Raw genomic sequence first — 14,104 nt, 5'->3', positions numbered from 1 at the left:
TTATGTCCCAAAATGAAAAAAACAGACGAGGATAACATAGTTCCGTGTATCCTCATAAGACAAAGAAATTGATGTGAATACAACAGCTGCCTGTAATATTTTAGAGCCCAGATAAAATGGTCTTAGGCCTCTTTGGGTTGTTAAAAAAAAATTACTACAAACAAGAGATTTAGATCTCTAAAGACTGTCTGAATTATCAAATACAAAATAAGGTAAAATAGATAAAACATTTTAAAAAATATGGGATAATAAGTGAATGGGCCAGAAAAAACATTAATGTCAGGAATAAATGAAAAATGGGCATTTAGAACTAAAAAATGTAATTTTTGAAATTAAAAGAAAAAACCTGAATGAACCAGTTATACAACAGATCAGACATAGCTAAAGACAGATTTAGTGAACACTGAGCTAAAGCCAAATAATTATGTAGAATACAGCACAGGGAGGAAACAAAATGAAAGATATGAAAGAGAAATTAAGAGACATAGAGGATAAAACAAAAATATATAACATATGCTTAACCTCATCAGGAAAAAAACAGAATAAAAGAGAGAAGATATTCAAAATGTAATAGTTGAGAACTGCCATAAAAGCTGGGTTTACAGATAAAGCAGTGTATATAAGCAGAATGAAAAGCACTACACCTAAATATATTGTGGCAAAATTACAAATCACCAAAATAAAAAAAGAAAGTGACAAAATCTTAAAAGAAAACAGAGTAAAACAGATTTCCAAAATAGTAAAAATTAATCAGAATGACAAGATTTAAAAAAAAAAAAAAAGGAATGAGAATTGGACTTTTCAAAAGAAACAAAGAAGAATGAAGTCTTCAAAGGGCTAAGGTTATTTATGAAATAAATGTATAATTAGAGACACAACGAGATTAAAAGATGGAAGTATACATTGATTAAATTCTAACTGTAACAGAGCTTTAACAGTTGTATTAAGATTAGAACTTAAAGCCATTAGTAATAATGAAGAAAGTTATTATATAACAAAAATTTTATTTGAACAGAGAAAAATAATAATAATAAACTTGTATATAAATATGTAAAGAAGTATGCAAAGAAAAACTTGATAAAATTCAGAAATATATTGCACAAAATTTGTTATTATATGTAATGAAGTATGGAAAAAAATGACAGAATTCAGGAATACATTGTAAGTAAATTTGTTATTATAGTAGGAGATTCTGTCCTTATGATAAGTAAACAAAAAATTGTTAAGGATATAAAATATTTTGATAATCAAACTTAAAATTTTATTTAGTCTGGTTCAAGATGGCTAGTAGAAGACTCTGAATTCACCTTCTCCATGAACACACTAAATTATACTTATTAATAGAACAATTCCTCCTAAAGAAGAACTGAATGCTGACTGAACTGCTACTGAACAACCAAAGAGAGAATAGCAAGAGAGATGAAGAAGCAGCAAAGGGAACCCCCACTGCCAATGCTGCAAATGGCAGTAGGAAGGGATAGTCATGAGGGACTAGAAACCTATCCTCTGTCCTTGAGCACAGGAAACAAACAAAAAACAAAACAAAAACAAAAACACCTATGGTTTAACATATGAAACAGACAACACTAGAATTCTGCCAAGTGGCAAAGGAGCTGTAGGAAAGCTCTCCAGGTCAGAGGAACTAGAGAAACACATGGTTTACATCCCTGCCCCGCCCCACCTTAAAAGCTGAGAACAGAGAGGGTCCAGACACCATCATGAGCAGGTTGGTCATCTCAGTGAGTTCATGGCTCCAGTGAGCCATAAATCTATACCAGCCCTAGTTGTGCTGGGGTACAGAAAAAAGCCACAGTTTAAAAGGGCCAAAGAGCAATAGGAACCCCCTCTCTTCCTCCACATTAAAAGCTCAGACCTGAACAGGGTCTGGATACCATAAGGGACAAGTTCAGGTGCTGTAACTTAAGGGTCCTACTGTGGGACAGGTCATAACGGATGGATCCAGTTCTTACAGGGAGCTTCTCACCTCAGCAAGCCCAAGGCCCTCAAGCCCACAGAGCCCTAGTTTCTCAGAAGAACAGAAAAAAAGCCATGGTATAAAAGGGGTGAGGAACTTTGAGAACATTCCCTTCCCCCGCACCTTAAAAGCCCAGAATGGAGCAGGGTTCTAGCACACAGTGAGCTTGCAACTTCAGCAAGCCCAAGGTCCACAGACCATAGTAGTCACACTGTGGTGGGACACAGAAAACAAGCTGTGGTTTTGAGTTTTCTTTCTTTACTTTTTTTGGTAATTTTTATTACTTTATTTTATTATTTAAACTTTGTCTTTTTTGTTTTTATTTTTATCTTTTTGGTTTTATTCTTTATTATTTTTTCTCTCCTTTTTCTCTTTCTTCTTTTTTTTTCTTTTCTCTTTTTAAATATTTTTTTCCTTTCTTCTTTTTTTTTAGTATTTTGGGTGTGGTTTTTTGGTTGTTGTTTCTTGGGGGGTTTTTTGGTTTGTTTGCTTGCTTTTTAACTTTTATTATTATTTTTTTCTTTACTCTTTCTTTAAAACCTTGGTTTAAAAAGGGTAACTAGCATATACAAGCCATCGCTCCAGATAACCAGCAAAAGTCATCAAGCACAAACAGTCTGCATCAGTGACATCAGTCACAAGTGATAACCACTCCTTCAACTTTGGGAGAAGTAGCCATTTCACCTAATCCAGAAACAAACATAAAAAGTAAAGCAAAGTGGGGAAAAAAAGAAATATGCTCCAAAAGAAAGAACAAGAAAAAGCCTCAGAAAAAGAACCAAGTAAAACAGACATAAGCAATATACCCAACAAAGAATTTAAAGTAATGATTGTAAAGACACTCACTGGGTTAAAGAAAGGAATGAGAGAACTCAGTGAGACCTTCAATAAGGAAATAGAAAATATTGAAAAGAATCAGGTTTGAAGAATACAGTAACTGAAGTAAAAAATACCCTAGAAAGAATCACTAATAGATTAGAAGATGTAGAAGAACAAATCAGTAATCTGAAAGACAGGGTAATGGAAACCACACAAGCTGAACAGTAAATAGAGAAAAGAATTTTAGAAAATGAGGATGAAGAGATCTCTCAGATAACATCAACAAAGAAACATTCACCTTATAGGTCCCAAAGAGTATGTATTTGAAGAAACAATAACTGAAAATGTCCTTAACCTATGGAGAGAAACAGACATCCAAGACTAAGAAGCAAAGAGTGTTCCAAACAAAATGAACCCCAAAACATCTACACCATGACACATAATAATTATAATGTCATAGGATAAAAATAAAGAGAAAACCTTAAAAGTAGCAATAGAACAACAAAAAGTTACCTACAAAGGAAAATCTATAAGGATATCAGTTGATTTTTCATAAGAAACTTTGCAAGCCAGTTGGGAGGGGCATAATATATTCAGAATGCTGAAAGGAAACAACCTAGAACCAAGAATACCCAGCAAGGTTATCATTCAAATTTGAAGGAGCAATAAAATTTCCCAGAAAAACAGAAGATAAAGGTATTTATCACCACTAAATTAGCCTTACAAGAAATGTTTAAGGCACTTTTTTATGTAGAAAAGTAATGACCACAATTAGACATAAAAATGTCAATAAAACGATGTAAAACATGAGAACATATACATAAAGTGTGAAGACAGTAAAAAGGGAGAAGGGGAAAAATAAAATGAAGATTTTCTTCTTTGTGTGTGTGTGTGTGTGTGTGTGTGTGTGTGTTTAAACTTAAATGACCATCAAATTAATATGGACTGCTATTTACTATGTTATATATGAACTTTATAATAACCAGAAACCCAAAGTATATGATAGACACACAAAAAATAGAGAGAAAGAAAGCAAAACAAAATATCACACATACCCACTAATCACAAATTTTAAAAAAAGAAAGAAAGAAAAGCAAGAGAGGAAGAAACAAAGAAGAACTAAAAAAGCAAGTAAAAAAAATTTTTTTAATGGTAACACATAACTATCCATAATTACTTTAAAGTAAATGGCCTAAATGCTCCAATCAAAAGACACAGAGTAGTAAAATGGATAAAAAACAAGACTCATCTATATGCTGCCTACATAAAACTTATTTCAGACACATAGATGCATACAGACTGAAAGTAAAGGGACAGATAAATATTCACCAAGCAAATGGAAGTGGAAAGAAAGGGTAGCATTGCTTATACCAGACAAAACAGACCATAAAGCCAAAACTGTCGGTGAGTGCTGTGAAGTGTGTAGACCTGGTGATTCACAGACCTGTACCCCTGGGGATAAAAATATATGTTTATAAAAAATAAAAAATAAAAAAAAAAACCAAAACTGTCACAAAAGACAAAGAAAGGTATTACATAATGATAAAGGAATCAGTCCAACCAGAGGATATAATAACTGTAAATATTTACACACCCAATGCTGAAACAATATACAAAGCGAATAGAGAGCACAATGTGTCTTTGAATGATACATTGGGCCAAATGGACATAACATATATATACAGAACATTCCATATAAAAACAACAGAATATATATTCTTTTCAAACATACATGGAACATTCTCCAGTATAGAATGCATATTGGGACATAAAACAAGCCTCAGTAAATTTAAGAAGATTGAAAACATAGCATGCTTCTTTTCCAACCATAACAGTTTTAAACTAGAAAAAAAAATCACAAGAAAAGAACTGGAAGAAACACAAAAATGTGGAGACTAAATAACATGATATTGTTGACCCATTGGTTAATAGGCCAATGAGGCAATCAAAGAAAAAAATCAAAAAGTTCATGGAGACAAATGAAAATGAAGACAATTTAATGGTACCAAATTTCTTGGGCACAGCAAAAGCAATTCTAAGAGGGAGGTACATATCTCAAGAAATAAGAAAAAATTCAAACAATCTAACATTACACCTGAAGGAACTAAAATAAGAAGAATAAACAAAACCCAAGATGAGTAGAAGAAAGGAAATAATAGAGATCAGAGCAAAAATAAATGGTATAGAGGGGCACCTGGGTGGCTCAGTTGGTTAAGGATCTGCCTTTGGCTCAGGTCATGATCCCAAGGTCCTGGGATTAAGCCCCGCACCAGGCTCACTGATCAGTGGGGAGTCTGTTTCTCCCTCTCCCTCTGCCACTTCCACTGCTTGTGCTCTCTCTTTCTCTCTCAAATAAATAAATAAATAAATAAATATATTTAAAAATAAATAAATGGCATACAGGCTAAAAAAAAATTTTTTTTAAATCAATGAAAACAAAAGCTAGTTCTTTGAAAAAATAAACAAAAAATGGAAAACCCTTAGCCAGACTCATCAGGAAAAAAAAAGAAAAGATCCAATTAAACAAAATCAGACATGAGAGAGAAGTAATAACTGATAACACAGAAATACAAAAGAGTATAAGAGAATACTAAAAAAATTATATTCCAACAAACTGGACAAGCTGGAAGAACCAGAAGAATTCCTAGAAACACACAATCTTCCAAAATTAAACCAGGAAGAAACAGAAAATCTGAACAGACCAATTACAGGTAATGAAATTGAACTGATAATCAAAAAGAAGCAAAATGAAAAAGTCCAGGACCATATGAATTCACAAGTGAATTTCACCAGACACTGAAAAGAGTTAAAACCTATTCTCAATCTATTCTAAAAATGAGGGGCGCCTGGGTGGCTCAGTGGGTTAAGCCTCTGCCTTCGACTCAGGTCGTGATCTCAGGGTCCTGAGATCCTCGGATCAACCCCCACATCAGGCTCTCTGCTCAGCAGGGAGCCTGCTTCCCCCTCTCTCTCTGCCTGCTTCTCTGTCTACTTGTGATCTCTCTGTCAAATAAATAAATAAAATCATTTTTTAAAAATCTATTCTAAAAAGGAGAAGAGGAAGGAAAGATTCTACGAACATTACAGAAAGCCAGTATTATCCTGATACCAAAACCAAAGACACCACGAAAAAACAAAACAAACAAACAAAAAATACACAAAGCTATAAGCCAATATTCCTGATGAACATAACATAGGTATAAAAATCCTCAACAAAGTATTAGCAAACCACATACAGCAATATATTAAAAAGACATTCACCACAATAGATGGAATTTATTCCCAGGATGTAAGAACAGTTCAATATTCAGAAATCAACCAAGGTCATATAGCATATCAACAAAATAGAGGAAGAAAGTCTTATGAGCATCTCAAAAGATGGAGATTGAGCATTTGACGAGATTCAATATCCATTTGTGATAAAAAAAAAAAAGCTCTCAAAAAAATGGAGTAAGAGGGAACATACCTCAACATACTAAAGGTCATATATGAAAAACCCAAAGCTAATATCATCCTTAATGGTGAAAAACTAAGAACCTTCTCTTTGAGATCAAGAATCAAACAGGGGTGTCCACTCTTGCCACTTTTATTCAACATAGTACTAGAAGAAGTAGACATAGCAATCAGACAAGTAAAAGAAATAAAAGGCATGCATATTGGTAAAGACATTAAACTGTCACTTTTCCCAGATGACATGGTACTATATGTAGAAAACCCTAACAATCCTCACCAAAAAATAGCTAGAATAAACGAATTCAGTAAGGTGGCAGGATACAAAATGAATATCCAGGAATTGGTAGTGTTTCTATACACTATGAAGTCATAGAAAGAGAAACTGAAAAAACAATACTATTTATAATTGTGGTAAAAAGAATAAAATACCTAAGGATAAACTTAACCAAGAGATGAAAGACATGTACTCTGAAAACTATAAAACAATAATAAAAGAAAATGAAGATGTCACAAATAGAAAGATACTCCCTGCTTATGAACTCAAAACATTAATATTATCAAAACATCCATAAAACACAAAGCAATCTATAAATTCAGTACAATTTCTTCAAAATACTAACAGCATTTTCTATAAAACAAGAATAACACTGAAACTTATATGGAACCTGAGAAGATCTGGAATAGCCATAGCAATCCTGAGAAAGAAAACAAAACTGAAAGTACTACAATTCCAGATTTCAAGATACAATACAAAGCTGTAGTAATCATAACAGTATAATACTGGCACAAAAATAGACACACAGATCAAAAGAAGAGAGACCCCAGAAATAAACCCACGTTTATATGGTCAAGTAGTCGATGACATAGGAGGCAAGAATATACAATGGGGAAAAGAGTCTTTCCAATAAATGGTTCTGGGAAAACTGGACCACTTCTTAACACCATACATAAAAACAAACTCAAAATGGAATAAAGACCTACAGGTGAGACCTGAAACCATTAAAATCCTAGAAAATAACATAGCAGTACTTTCTCTGACATTGGCCATGGATACATTTTTTTCAGCTCTATCTCCTAAGACAAGGGAAAAAAGCAAAAATAAACTACTGAGATTATAAAAAACTTCTGCACAGCAAATGAAACCATTAACAAAACAAAAATCTACTGAATGGGAGAAGATATTTGCAAATGATGTATCAGACAAGGGGTCAATATCCAAAATATATAAAGAATGTATACAACTTGGGGCACCTAGGTGGCTCAGTTGGTCATGATCTTGGGGTCCTGGGATCAAGCCTCGTGTCAGGCTCCCTGCTCAACAGGGAGTCTGCCTCTCCCTCTCCCTCTGCTGCTCCCCCTGCTTGTGCTCTCTCTCGCAAATAAATAAATAAATAAATGATCTTTTAAAAAAATAATGTGCACAACTCAACATCAGAAATACAAACAATCCAATTAATAAAATGGGCAGAAGGTATGAACAGACATTTCTCCAAGGACATACAGATGGCCAACAGATACATGAAAAGATGCTGAACATTGCTAACCATCAAGGAAATGCAAATCAAAACCACAATGAGGTATCACCTCACACCTGTTAGAATGGTTAAAATCAAGAAGACAAGAAACAAGTGTTGGTGAAGATATGGAGAAAAAGGAACCCTCATGCACTATTGGTCAAAATGTAAATTGGTATAGCCACTCTGGAAAGGACTATGGAGGTTCCTCAAAAAATTAAAAATAGAAAAAGCATATGGTCCAATAATTCCACTATTGGGTATTTACTCAGGAAAAACAAAAACACTAACTCAAATAGATATGTGCACCCCTATGCTTATTGCAGCATTATCTATAATAGCCAAGACACAGACACAATCTAAGTGTCTATCAACATAAAAATGAATAAGGAAAATCTCTCTCTCTCTCTCTCTCTCTCTCTCACACACACACACACACACACACACACTGAAATACTACATAGCCATTAAAATGAGATCATGCTATCTGAGACAATATGGATGGTTTTGCAGGATATTACACTGTAAAATAAGTCATGTTTCCACTCATAAGTGGACTTATGGACTCTTAAAAAAGGAAGAAACAAATAAAAAGCAAAATCAGAATTATAAATACAGATAACAAGCTGATACCTGCCAAAGGGGGAGGAGGGAAGGGCTGGGCAAAATAAGTGAAGGGGAGAAGGAAATACAGGCCTCTAGTTATGAAATGAGTAGGACACAGGAATAAAAAGAACAGCATAAGAAATACAATCAGTGAGATTATAATAGCGATATAATGGGACAGCTGGTGGCAGTTACTTGTGGTGAACATAGCATAATGTATAGACTCATTTATACACCTGAAAGCAATATAACATTGTGTGCCAACTATACTCAAAAAGTAATAAATAAAAATAAACAAATACTTTTAAAATTTTTATTTATTTATTTTTTAAAAATAAACATATAATGTATTTTTATCCGCAGGGTACAAGTCTGTGAATCGCCAGGTTTACACACTTCACAGCACTCATCAAAGCACATACCCTCCCCAATGTCCATAAAATAAATACTTTTTTTTACAAATTTTATTTTTAAGGCTAATATATGTTTCTGCTCCTAACAGATAATTTATGTTCTTCTCAAGAGTATACAAAATAGACATTTTTAAAACTGACCATATCATAAACCACAGAGCAAGTCTCAACAAATGTGAAGAATCAATATCATATGACCGTGTTCTTTAACCACAATATAATGACACAGAAGCCAGTAATAAAAGATTTTTTTAAAGTTTTCATATAACAGGATACATAAACACACAATATAAATAACATATTGGGGAAGGTAAAATTCAACAAAAACTTAAAATATTTGGAACTGAATGACAGTGAAAGCACAAAAGTTTGGAAAGATGATACAAAAATAGTGCTTATAGAAAAAAATATTATCTTCAAATTATTATAGCAGAAAAGAGATTAAATTTAATAAAGTATCCAACTTAAGAAATTTCAAAAAGTAAACCAAATAAAGTAGAAAACAGATTAAAAAAGAGTTAAAAGTAAAAAAAAAAAAGAGTTAAAAGTAACAGACTAGAAAGTAAGCAGAACGAAAATGAATAAAACTAAGTTCTTTAAATACAACTAATAAACTAATAAACTGGAGAAAATTATCAAGAAAATGCAAAAAGAGAGAGACTAGAAACACAAACTAAATACGATTAGGAATGTAAAAGAGACATTACAGATCCAAGATAGATTTAAAAGTTATTAAGAAATATAATTAATTTAATGTCAATAAATTTGAAGAAGCTTTAGATGAAAGTCAAAAATCCCTAAAAATATAACATGCATCAAAGCAAAACTAACTTAATATAAAATAAAAAGTCTGAATAGCCCTAAGACCATTAAAAAATTCAATTGTAATTAAAAACACTTCCATAAGGAGCATCTCAAGTCTGGATAATTGTACAGATAATTGTATATGATGTTTTCTTGACCATTGGGAAAAACAGATAATAACAAAATCAAATGACCAACCCAGCAAAGGTAATGAAAACTGGAGAAAGATGCACAAAAGGAAACTACAGTCCAATTTCATAAATGAACATGAGTACGAAAAGATGCAAATATCCAAAATATATTGGCCAAGCTGAAGAGAGTGAAATTTGAAATTTTACGTTTGTGTTGGCAGTCATTTTAATCAAGAAAGAAACCTCCTCATTAGAAATAGTTAAAGGTGATTACATTTGGGAAAGGGACTTGTAAGGTGAGGGTATCAAAGGAAACTTTAACATTTATTTTTGAAACTTGTATATAGTCCTTTTCTATTATATATGGTACCTTTCCCTTCTTTTTTTTCATCTGGCTTGATAAATTAGGGCCATTTTTTAAAATTTCATTTTATTGTGTCCTTAGTATTTCTATGTTAAAATCAATAAATACTCTAAAATATAGTTTACAATTTCATATCATTGAATTCAAAAATATCTAAATTAAAATAAATGATACATTTAGAAATAAAATTAATAAAATAACCAGAATAGGCTAATAACAGAAGAAATGGAAGAACTGAGAAAAGGTATGCAAAAATGGTGCCAGGCTAGACAGCTCTAGGCAAGTTTTTTCATAACTTGTGCCAAATCACAGCTAAACATTAAAGGTCCCTAAATTACTTACAAAATTAGCATAAGCTGGATACTAAAACCTAACAAGAATAATACAATGGGAAAAAATCTCAAACTAATTTCATCTTCAGGCACAGATGTATTAGTAATGCCAATGAAATAAACCAGGCCAGATGACAGGGGGCTAAACAACAGTGACAGTGCAAGAAATAGTAAGAAATGTAAATATATGGGGTTTTTTTGTTTTTTAGTAGAACAATCGGGATTTGGTGATGGAGTAAACATGAGAGAATTGAATAACTTGAAGGCTTTTGGGCTAAGCAACTGGAAAAATTAAATTCATTCATTGAGACTCAGAAGATCACAGAAGGTGGTTTTCCATGTGGTTATGTGGGTAGGAAACAGGTATTGGACCTACTAAGTTTGGAATGCCTTCTGTATCCAAGAACAGGGTCAGAAAGTTGGTTAGATACCTAAGCCTTGAGTTCAGGAGACTTCCCAACATATAGAAATAAATTTGGGAGTCCACTGCAAAGGCTATTTAAAGACCAGAGTTGAGACACCATTACTGTTATGACTGTTAAACCAACATTTAAGAGGAGCAAAGGGTGGTGGATGGAGAGTCTCGGTTCAACAACAAACTACAAGAGAAACTGAAACAGAGAAGTTTATTACTCACAGGTACAGGAGGAAGTACACAGAATGTCTCAAGGAGACACATGGAAGGTCAAGGGAAAATGAAGACAGAGAGAAAATGACAGGTTTGAGGCACATGCCTTAATCAAGGCCCATGGTCTGAGCGCATTAAGGTTCCCAGGCTGAGGCCAGATTGGTCAATTCAAACCAAAAGAGCAGGATTCTGGTAAGCTCCATGGGGGTCTTACTTCAGGAGCGCACAAGAAAAAGGCCCTGGGAGGCAGGGAGACTGTAAGATCACCAGGGCTACTGGGGAAGTCATATCAGAAACACAGATTTACTTGTGATTCTGTGGGTTGTTCTCTAGGGTTTGTCCTTGCATGAGGAACCAGTGTGAGTCTGAGGTCCTCACCGGCCACAGAACAAAACAGATGCCAAGGCACAACATCATGAACTAGTTAGCTAAACTCTTGACTACTACCAATGAGTGGAGTGTCACTGGCCTGAAAAGGAATTCAAGGACTGAAACTTTGGTGGGTGAGAAGGAACCAGCAAGGGAGCCTGAGAAGAGCCAGTTAGGGTGAAGTTTAGAGGAAAACTAGGAGAGACGGATGGCCTAGAAGCCAAGAGAAGAAAAGGTTTCAAGAAGGAGGGAATAAAATTCTATGAGAAAAGCTGCTCTTAGTCAAATAATGTGAGGGCTGAGGGAGAACCAGCAATTGGATCTCAAAGTGTGGAAATCGTAGATGTTGATAAGTCTGTGTCAGGGGAGTTCTGAGTTATAAAGCCTGATGGAAGTGAAGTCAAGAGAATGAAGGATGGGAAAGGGGGGATCCAAAATGAGGCCTGTGTCTAGAGGGGACAAAGAAGCGACGGTGATCTTGGTGGTGGTGGTGGTGACGCTGCTACTAACACAGGAGAAAAAGCAGTATGTGTTAAAGAAAATGGTCCAGAAGACAGGGAAAATAGCAATTTTCATGAGAAAAAGAGGACAAAAGCATCATAAATATTTTTCCTCTATCAATAACAAAGATTCTTGCTATATATGTTCTCTTATTCACTTTCTAATTACAATCATAAACGGTTCCTATTGCAATCATAAGAATCTGCAGAAGTATCCTACAGAATCTCCTGTAAATGCCCAAATGGCCTTGATTGGCTTTGTTGCCCTGGTGAATGGAGTTTCATAAACCAACAGATTCTGGTTGAGCATGGTCCAGATGATTCCTTCTCAATTCTAAAACACCTTTGCCTCTAAAGCTGTTTCAGTGTCTCACTGAAATAGTTCGTCTTCTCAGACTGAACCCTTAATTTTCCCAGTAAAGGGGCACCTGGATGGCTTAGTCAGTTGAGCATCTGCTCTGGGCTCAGGTCACAATTTCAGGGTTCTGGGTTGAAGCCCCATATGGGCTCCCAGCTCGGTGGGGAGTCTGCTTCTTTCTTCCCTGCTTGTGCTCTCTTTCACTATCTCTGCCTCTCTTAAATAAATAAATAATAACAATTTTCCCAGTAAAATGTCAACCTCCTACATACAAACATACAAACACACACGCATGCGTGCGCGCGCGCGCGCACACACACACACACAGTCCTTTTAATCTCCCCATTTATCCCTTAGAAGTAGCTCACACTATTGCAGCTTTCTTAGGAAACGGCCCTTGATTCACAGTCATTTCACTGCACTAACATCATAGTCAAAAAGTAAGTTCAAACTTTCTCTTTTATATAGAATGCAGTGGCATGTGTTTCGAGGCCGCATGTATTGCTCAAACTCTTGACATTGTTTTTGCTTGAAAAGGGTATTTTGAAATGTCATTCATACTCTTATGTGCATTTCTATACATATATTCTTACTAGTACATACTATTACTACTATTCTCTCGTTCATATTTTCTCAGAACAGAAACTAATAGTACTGTCAAATGTTTTTGAAATGAAAAACTGTTCTTCATATGCTCTCTATGTCTACCACATGCAAAAAAATCTTTTCCCAAAACTTTGGAAGATAAAGTAGTACGGAGGATAGATTTTTATCCTGTTCATTTGTGCCATAAGGAAATAACTCTGAATCTTTACAATGAGTTCTACTCTTCTAAATCACTATAATTGTTTCCCATGCCAGTATAATCATCCACTTAATCTGATTAAGAGGAGCAACACTTAGTTTATCAACATGATTAAAGGCAATGTACAGAAGAATGTGAACTCAACTGTTACTCAAAGGCTAGTCACTAGAATCGGCATCTATTCACTTTTCCTCAAGCCCTAATATCAGAAGATAAGGGTCGTACGATTTTTATGAAGCTGCTGTTACAATCAGGCTCAGTCTGACTCAGGAAAAAGTAAAAAATAGATCATGAAGGAGAGCTATGAGTTTTGGGGATCAGATGAATGGATTCAAGAAGAGAATGCACTTTAGGGTAAAAAAGACAGAAATCAGGAATCATGGCTCAAAAACAAAATCTGCTCCAAGTTACGTGGTTAAGCAAATCGGGAATATCAACTCTAAGTCTCTGACTCATTTTTAAAATTCACTTGTTCATTCAACATTCATTGATTCTTTCATTTAATAGGGTGCCAGGCACTATGTGCTAAGTCACAAGGTTAAACAAAATAGGTAGAATGTGTGTCTTCAGATATCTTATACTGTAATGGAGGAAATGGAAAATAAAAATAAATTCATATAAACATACAAAATAGGACATTAAAACTAATCCTCTGAAGAAAAATAAAGCCGGTCAAGATGATAAAGGGTGAGAAGAGGTACCATTTTGGATAAGAGAGTTAGGAAAGACTTATTCAAGAAGGTGCTGCTTTTAGAGACCTGAATTACAGGATGCAAATGTGCAAACACCTGGGAGAAATTCTCAGAAGGTAAGGCAACAGCAAGTACAAAGAGCTTTTGATAGAGACGTGCCTGGCTTGTTCAAGGAATGGAAAAAAAGCCAGTGAGGAAGCAGAATAGAGAGCAAAAAGAGTGGTAGACATGAGATCACAAAGACAACCAGAAGCCAAATCACACAGAAGCTGTGGCAAAGACTTTGTATATTATTTTAAATCTGGTGTAGCATAATACTACCATAAAGACAGACCGCCAAC

Source organism: Mustela lutreola, chromosome 9 (assembly GCF_030435805.1).
Source record: "Mustela lutreola isolate mMusLut2 chromosome 9, mMusLut2.pri, whole genome shotgun sequence".
Taxonomy (NCBI): domain Eukaryota; kingdom Metazoa; phylum Chordata; class Mammalia; order Carnivora; family Mustelidae; genus Mustela; species Mustela lutreola.
The sequence above is the reverse complement of the archived record's forward strand: the minus strand, read 5'-3'. Positions refer to the sequence as shown.